Raw genomic sequence first — 8045 nt, 5'->3', positions numbered from 1 at the left:
GCTTCCAGCTGGTCCTCCTCAGAGCAGTCAGTGCTGAACTTCAGGCTGTCTCCCCAGCTCCTATACACTCACCTCTAGTCTCTTCTAACATGTAGAGAATACAGCTGAAGTTCTCATTTTACAAATATTTTAAAAATAAAAAAAAAATGGATTATTCATAGTATATTTTATAGATCTTTTCCTGTTTAACAATGTGCCATTAACTCTTTAGGGAAAAAAATTTTTTTTTCAGTAATTCCTGGTATTTTGTGAAGAGTTGACCCGCTATCAGGGAGGTAAAGTCCTTCCTGTTTTGACCAGTGCTGTGACAAAGGCACATCCTTCAATGACTGATTTTTTCAGCTCATTCCTCAGGAGGTCCCACCTCCCTACCCACCATCCCCAGAATGATGCTTCATTCCTGGTGAGTCTTTTAAAGCAGGCAGGGTTCTCTGTGAACTCACCAGCTTTTCACTTCTTAGTTTTTTTCTGGGCTTCATTTACATCTCCAAGGGTTTCTCTCCCTTTAGTTCATCAGAGGTCTGCAACTGCTCTACCACTGATAAGCAAGCTTAAAACGTTACCTTACGATTTTTTTTTCTTAAAGGTAAAAGCTAGACATTGTGGGACAGGAGGATCTCTATGAATTCAAGTCCAGCCTGGTTTACATAGCAAGTTCCAAGACAGGGTTGCAGAATGAGACCCTGTCTTTGTTTGTTTGTTTATTTTGTTTTGTTTTGTTTTTTTGGTTTTTCGAGACAGGGTTTCTCTGTGTAGCCCTGGCTATTCTGGAACTCACTCTGTGACCAGGCTTGCCTCGAACTCAGAAATCCGCCTGCCTCTGCCTCCCAAGTGCTGGGATTAAAGGCGTGTGCCACCACTGCCTGGCGGACATCCTGTCTTAAAAACAAAAACAAAAACAAAAATGGGTAAAAGCATGGATTGCATCTGTATCATCTACAGAAGCTCAAGATGTTGCAGGCTTTGGTTCCTGGTAGTTTTTAGGCACTTATACAGCTCGCCCTAGTGCATGAATTTAGACTCTTGGTCACATGAGGAAAATAAAACATTATTTGATTAAACCATTCCTCTTGGGTTTCTCTGAACTGAGGGTTAGTGTAGCTGCAAGAACACACAGAGCTGGACAAATATAAAAATTGCCCATTTCATGGCCAAGGTGACGGCTGCAGGGTGGCTCTCCAGTTCAACCCTGGAGATTGCCGGGTGAGTGACACAGATTTTACTGGAACCCAAGCGCATACATTTCCAGCTCACAGTGAATCCGCCCAGAAATCCCAGCCTCCTCCTCTCAGGCTCTCTCTTCTCTTACTTTTTACCCATAGTTTTGGTCCTGTATTGAAACAACTTGAGAATTCTGCAAGAAGAATAGGACTTAGTTAGATAGAGAACCTGAAAGGCTATTAATGAGGCAAGAGTCAGGCTGAGGGTTATCCAAGGTGAGGTTAAGGGGTGGGCTCATCAACTGAACAAGCAGAAAGGGAATGTGCTCTCCCTGGATGTGCACGCATGCACTGTGAGTGACAGCTAAAACTTAAGTCAGGCTCACGTCAGGAGATGGAGGCCATGGCCACAGTCCTGTGGTGGAAATGAAATAGCCTCCTTCAGTTCTGTGTGGTTTGTGACTGCCACTGCCGAGAAGATGGAACTCTTAAATAGAGCCCAGAATGGCTGCTGTGTTCTTTCTACATGGTTCCCCTGTCACTTGTGAGAGGTAGGACAGGATGCAGGACTACCCCTTGCATGCCTGGCCAGCTGGCTATGGCTTGACACAGCAAACCATGGTTGCTTGTGTTTTAAACAAAAAGAAGCTGATGGAGTTGGGGGTTGGGGGTTGGGGGAGGTGTCAGTTATCAAGTATGAAAAGCTACCATCAAAATGTGGTATTACTTTTATTAATTTCTTGACATTAGCATAAAAAGCAATAGTTCCATCCTGACATTCCACACATATAGAATATTATTATACACAGTTCATTCTCAGTTCCTTCCCACCCCTTCTCCTACCCTGGCTGTTTTTCTTCCTTCCATCAGGTGTCCCTCTCTGCTTGTTTGGCTTGTGTGTTTTCTACCCTAGTTCCTCAGCCCTGAAGAGAGCTCCCTCTCCCCTCTTACAACCTCCATCCTAGTTTCATGATCACACACACACACAAACACACACACTCACTCAACACACTCATACACACACTTTCACACTCTTACACACTCGCATACAAATACACACTCTCACACACTCACACACACATTCACACACACTCAACACACGCACACACACTTATATACTCACACACTCACATACTTATACACTCATACACACTTATAATACATACACACTCACATACAAATACACACTCTCACACATTCACACACACTCTCACACACTTACACACACTCACATACTCACACACACCCACACACTTACATATTCACATACAAACACACACTCACATACAAACAGACATTTACACACTCACACACATTAATACATGCTCACACATTTACACACACTCACACACATATACACACAATTTTTAAATCTTGGTTTTGTTCAGAAAAGAAAATGTGTGTTTGTTCATGGAAAAGTACTTCTTGGAGCCCATTCAAATTGAATATTGCTGAGACTTCTTTAAAAATGTTGTTTGAGGGCATGCTAGTGTAGCTATCTGAGTGGCCTGGGATGGTATATGGCGAGCAATGACTAGAAGGCGATACTCAATGTGGCTGTGGAGCTGGTTTAAGAACTGGACTCCCATCAACCCCACAGCTTATGAACTAGTTATCACCATATCTTATAGATGAGGTAGCCGGATAGCACAAACAAGTTCTATTTCATTTTAAAACATACTTTTTAATGGGGAGTTCACCACTGAGCTGGGCAGTGATGGCTTTTCACTGTGATGATCTCATGATGTCCTCTAACCAAGAGGACATTTCCCCTGCTTTAATCTAGCTCACGATAGTACTAGAGGGAGAAAATAACAGTGTACCATGGAGGAGATGAAGTGGGAGCAGGGTCACTTTTCTTGGCTCTTGGGGATTCATTACCAAGGATATTTAATTTAGGATTAATAGTCATTTTAACCAAGCCATTAAAGAACTTGCCAAACAAGCAAGGAAGGGGGAAAATGAATTTATGATCTGAAATTTGGAGAGTAAAGCTTTGCTCATTAGCAAACAGCTTTTCTTTTGTAACACAAATAAATCTAATAAGGGTCAATTACACATTTTATTAAATTTTACAAAACTGTGTTACTGGTCCCTTCCCTGCTCAGTGCTGTCCCTGTCCTGTCATCCATGAGCGGTTATTCGAATTGCTTGGGATTCCCCCTTCCGGTTTTGACTTTCTGCTAGCCTTTGGTACTTTGGTGCTTTCTTGGATGTAGGTGTCTAGAAAGTCCATCCCCAAATCAAATTGCCTTGAGAAACAAGTCCCCTGAGTCACTGGTGAGGGCCGGCTGAAGAAATCTTAGAGGGGGTTACTCCTCTTCATCCATCTGCCGGCAGCTCTCTGCTATCCTCTGTGTGCCAAGCATAACACAGCCACAAGAGAGGCCAGCACGTGCCCACCCAGCAGGAACACATGGCCCTGTGGGCATGCAGTGTAGAGCTGACCCTTCAGTGAAGGAAGGTCAACACGTTGCACCGCTTGGTTCCCATCCAAAGGCTTCCTCCACAACGGGGAGGATCCGTGACTGGGAATCAGTGGTGCAGTGATGGCCAACCGTGTCAGTTTGCTTTTTATCTGCATGGTCCTCTTTGATGTCTTCCTGTCGGCAGTGGGAACCTGCTGTGGTCAAACCCAATACCTAGTTTGCCAGGTGCTTCTCCAGCTACTAACTTTGCTGTGAGAAGTTCTGACTCATTTTTTTTGAGTCAGAAAAAGCCCCTTTCCCTTTCCGTGATGCTGTTAAATTGATTTTTAACTTGGAAGGGGAAGATGGAACTGAAAAACCCATTCTGCTTGGCTCTGTGCCAGAGAGACAGAGCTGAAGTTTCCATGGATGTTGTGCCTGCCTCTGAGCAGTCATCCACCTTTGCTGTCTTGTGCAAAGTCCACTTCTTCTCCCGGATAAGCCTTGGACTATCTCTGGATTGACAGAAACAGGGGCTCGACTGGTATCTGTCAGGGAGGGGCCCCAACTATGTTTAATAAAAGCCTCCTTGCATGCACTTGAGCTGCTCTGTGGTTGTGGCCTCCCAGTCAGCGTTCCCATTGTCCTACTGGGCTGTCTCCGCTGCTGTGCTGCATTCCTTGAGTTCTGATCTTAGGCAACTTTGAGAAGTTGAGGAAGAGGGCTGGGGAGATGGCTCAGCCACTAAAGCACCTGCCTTGTAAGGATGAGGACCTGAGTTTGATCCTCAGGACTAATGTTAAAAAGTCGGAAGTGGTAGGTATGCCTGCAGTCCCACAACTTGAAAAGCAGAGATAGTGGGCTCCTGGCTCACTAGCCAACCAGCCTAGCTGAATTGGTGAGTTCCAGACCAGTGAGAGATGCTGTCTCAAGAAACAGTGAGACAGTGTCCTGAGGGAAGACACTCAAGGTTTGTGCACATGTATGTGCATACACATACACACACATGTATGTACACACAATACACACAGAGAAGGAGGAGCAGGAATAAGAAAGGCAGGAGGAGCAGCAGCCACCCCTACAAGCAGCTAGGTATGGTGGCCCATGCTTATCACTAGGGAGGCAGAGACAGGAAGAATACCAGATCAAACCAGTTAGGGCTACATGACAAGACACACATGTGAGAACACACACACACACACACACACACACACACACACACGCACGCAGAGCAGGGGAGGGAGGGAGTATGGGTATTACTAGACTCTCTAGCTTGCCATTTTCTTCTGGCTTCTAATAGCAAAGCCCTTCCAAAGAACTGCTGAATAAGCTTTTTCCTTTTTCTTTTTTTCCTCAGTGAAACAATGAATGACAGCACAAAGCAGAGCCAACGCCTTCATAAGGGCGACCACAAGTGCTCAGGGGACACCATCCTTGGCCTTCATGCACACTAAGTCTCAGCTCAGCAGAAGCTTCTGGTATCACTCTGCCCTCTGGCAGACTCCCTGAAGAACTGGACGCAGGCCCTGCTCAGTGACGAGGCGTCTCCTGTGCTGCACTGGGAAGGCCCTGAGTGGAGTGCTGATGTTCTTTGGGCTGTTGTCTGTGTCCCTCAAGAGGGAGAATAATGTGCTGAAATCTCCAAAGGCACGGGGCTCCTTCAGCGGCAGGAGCTTCAGCACATGCCTGCTTCTCCATGATAGCTCTTGAATCACCCTTTCCCAATTCTTTATTAATGTCATCTTAATCAGACATCTGGAAGAGCTCAAGACCCGGAGAGGTTTAGATGGTGAGGGCCAGACTATCTAAAGATTCTAGAACCAGCTCTTCTCACAGGATTTGATGCCCTTGGGGTCCCTGCTTCGTGTCTCCTCAGGGTTAAGGGCAGCTACCACAGAACTGAGCTCCCCCCTTCAACATTCAATTTCCTGCTCATTTGTGCTTCTAGAAACTTCAAGGGCTGCCTGTTCACAGCCTTCTTCTGGCATCTACCACCCCAGACTGAGTACTCTGCTCTGCTGCTGCTAATGGGCTTCTCTGGGCAGCAGGCCAGCATGGGTGCTTAGTTCAGTGCTTATGACAGCTGTGGAAGCAAATATGGTCAAGAAGAAGCAGGGCTGTGGTGAAGTTCCCACAAGGCTCCAACAGCTGCCTGATCTGGGAGGATGGAAGAAGTCTCTCCCATGATGAGTGGGACAGGGAGGATCTCAGACAGGGCTGAGCTTGCCACTCAAGGTGGCTCCAGGAGAGCTGAACGTGGAGGGTTTGTTCAGGCAGCACTCCTGCGGGGCAGATGGAGAAATGAAGAGGGGATGATGTAAGAAGGAGAAAGAACTGCATTTGCAACAAGAACTAGCTGAGGACCTGAGGAAGAAAACCTTGGAAGGAAAATCCTGAAGTCATGCAGGCTCAAATTTCACATTATTCATTAAGATTCTGGATTTACAATTACTCTCAGCCTCACTGGCACCCAGTCTACAGTGAGGCTGCTGCGGGGGGTGGGGTGGGGTATCACAGACAAGAAGGTACTCCTGGCTCATCAGGACATAGCTATCAGTTATAGACCCTCTCAGAACAGGGAGTGTGATGTTTCTGGGGCTCTTAGTTGATGTCTTCTACATCCTCCTGTTTCATGGCCTTCCCCAGCCTTCCACATTGAAGGCTGATGGGTCCCCAAAGAAGCAACAAAGAATGCCACTCCTTAGCCCAGAACAGAGATGATTCTTGGGGCTTCTGGCCCAATAGGCTAGCCAAGTTGGTGAAATGAGCAGTGAGATTCACTGAGAAACTGAGTCTCAAAAAATAAGGTGGATTTTTTAACCCAAATCCTTCAGCAAGGGCCAAGTTTGCACCAAGTCTTTGAAGAAGGTGGCCCTGATCATCATGGAGAAGTTCTACACATGCATGAGTAGTTAGTGACTTCCACACTAACACACACGTGTGTGAGGAGATGGCCATTGTCGCCAGCAAGAAACTCTTCAGTAAGAGAGCAGGCTAAGTCATTCGTCTGATGAAGTGGATACACAAAGGTCTTCTGAGAGGTATCAAGATGCTGGAGAGAGAGGAGAGAGGATTACATTCTTGAGGTGTCAGCCCTGGATCATGAGAGCAGATCTTAACACCAAGGAACTGCTAAAACTTCTGGACTTTGGCAGTCTCTCCAACCTGCAGGTCATACATCCTACAGTTGGGATGAATTTCAAAACACCATTAGGAGACATTTGAGTCTATCCTTTTCTGTAATGTTTTCGATAAACCTGGGGGCAACTTAAAAAATAGTAAGGTGGAGGATGATTGAGAAAGATAGCCAAGATTGATCTCTGGTCTTCATGTGCAGATACAGATGTGTGCACACCCATGAATGTGCCCGTGATTGCGTATACACACACACACACACACACACACACACACACACACATATGAATAGTAAGGCCTACATTTGCTTCTCTAAGCTTAGCATAGAGAGCCTGACATGCTATGGTGGAAGTTTGAATGCTGGTGCTTCCTTTGGTCAGAGGAAGAAGTAGGAGAGGGACCTGGCAGTTGGGTGTGGAGGGAGATGGGAGAGGGAAGAGAAAATGCTGAGTTGTGGAAGGCTTCTTCATCTGCTCTGGTGGACCCTGAAGAGGGTGTGTGGGTGCTATGAAGGCAGGAGGCTTCTGTGTCCTTCCTGGAGTTGTGTTGTCCTAGACTCCATTGCTCTCTGCTCCACCTCATGTTTCTGTACGACTCCATATTCTGTGTTCTGACAGCCTGTCTCCTAAACTCCCAAGACTCACTGCTCTCTGAGTGGGGCTGGCGAGATGGCTCAGCGAGTAAGAGCACTGACTGCTCTTCGGAAGGTCCTGAGTTCAAATCCCAGCAACCACATGGTGGCTCACAACCACCTGTAATGAGATCTGACACCCTCTTCTGGTGCGTCAGAAGACAGAAACTTATGTATAATAATAAATCTTTGCACCTGAGTGAGCGGGGCTGGCTGAGCGAGCAGGACCATCCAGAGAGAGCAGAGGTCCTAAATTCAATTGCCAACAACCACATGAAGGCTCACAATCATCTGTACAGCTACAGTGTACTCATATACATAAAATAAATAAATCTGGAAAAAAAAATAGTCTCTGAGGGATGGCAGCTGCCTACTGGGTTCAGAACACACTGTTGCTCTCCTCCCTTTGGGGCTGTCTGGGTCTCCTGAAGCCTGGTTCTGGCCCAGGTCTTATTGATCAGGCATGCTGTGAATTCCATTCTCCCAGGTGACATAACCCAGGGCTTAGGTGATCTCAACTTCTTTCCCTTTGATCACCTTAGTCTGAGGGAGGGACAGCTTCAAGTCACTGCTGACCTCTGGTTTCCTTGCTGTCCCCTGCCCACCTTCAGCTCCTCTATCCCCAGAGTTAAAACCTCTCTCATTCAAGTACCAGGAAGTTTGTTTGCCAGCTGTGCATTAACAGCCATGGGGGACCTCTAGGACAGTGTT

The 8045-nt window shown here is 46.5% G+C and overlaps 1 pseudogene; it reads left to right on the top strand.

The window, feature by feature from the left end:
• The first annotated feature begins 1147 nt into the window (after positions 1–1147).
• Positions 1148–6793, top strand: LOC116073726 (annotated as a pseudogene).
• Positions 6794–8045: the final 1252 nt, after the last annotated feature.

This window comes from Mastomys coucha, unplaced genomic scaffold (assembly GCF_008632895.1).
Source record: "Mastomys coucha isolate ucsf_1 unplaced genomic scaffold, UCSF_Mcou_1 pScaffold23, whole genome shotgun sequence".
Lineage (NCBI taxonomy): Eukaryota > Metazoa > Chordata > Mammalia > Rodentia > Muridae > Mastomys > Mastomys coucha.
The sequence above is the reverse complement of the archived record's forward strand: the minus strand, read 5'-3'. Positions and strand labels throughout refer to the sequence as shown.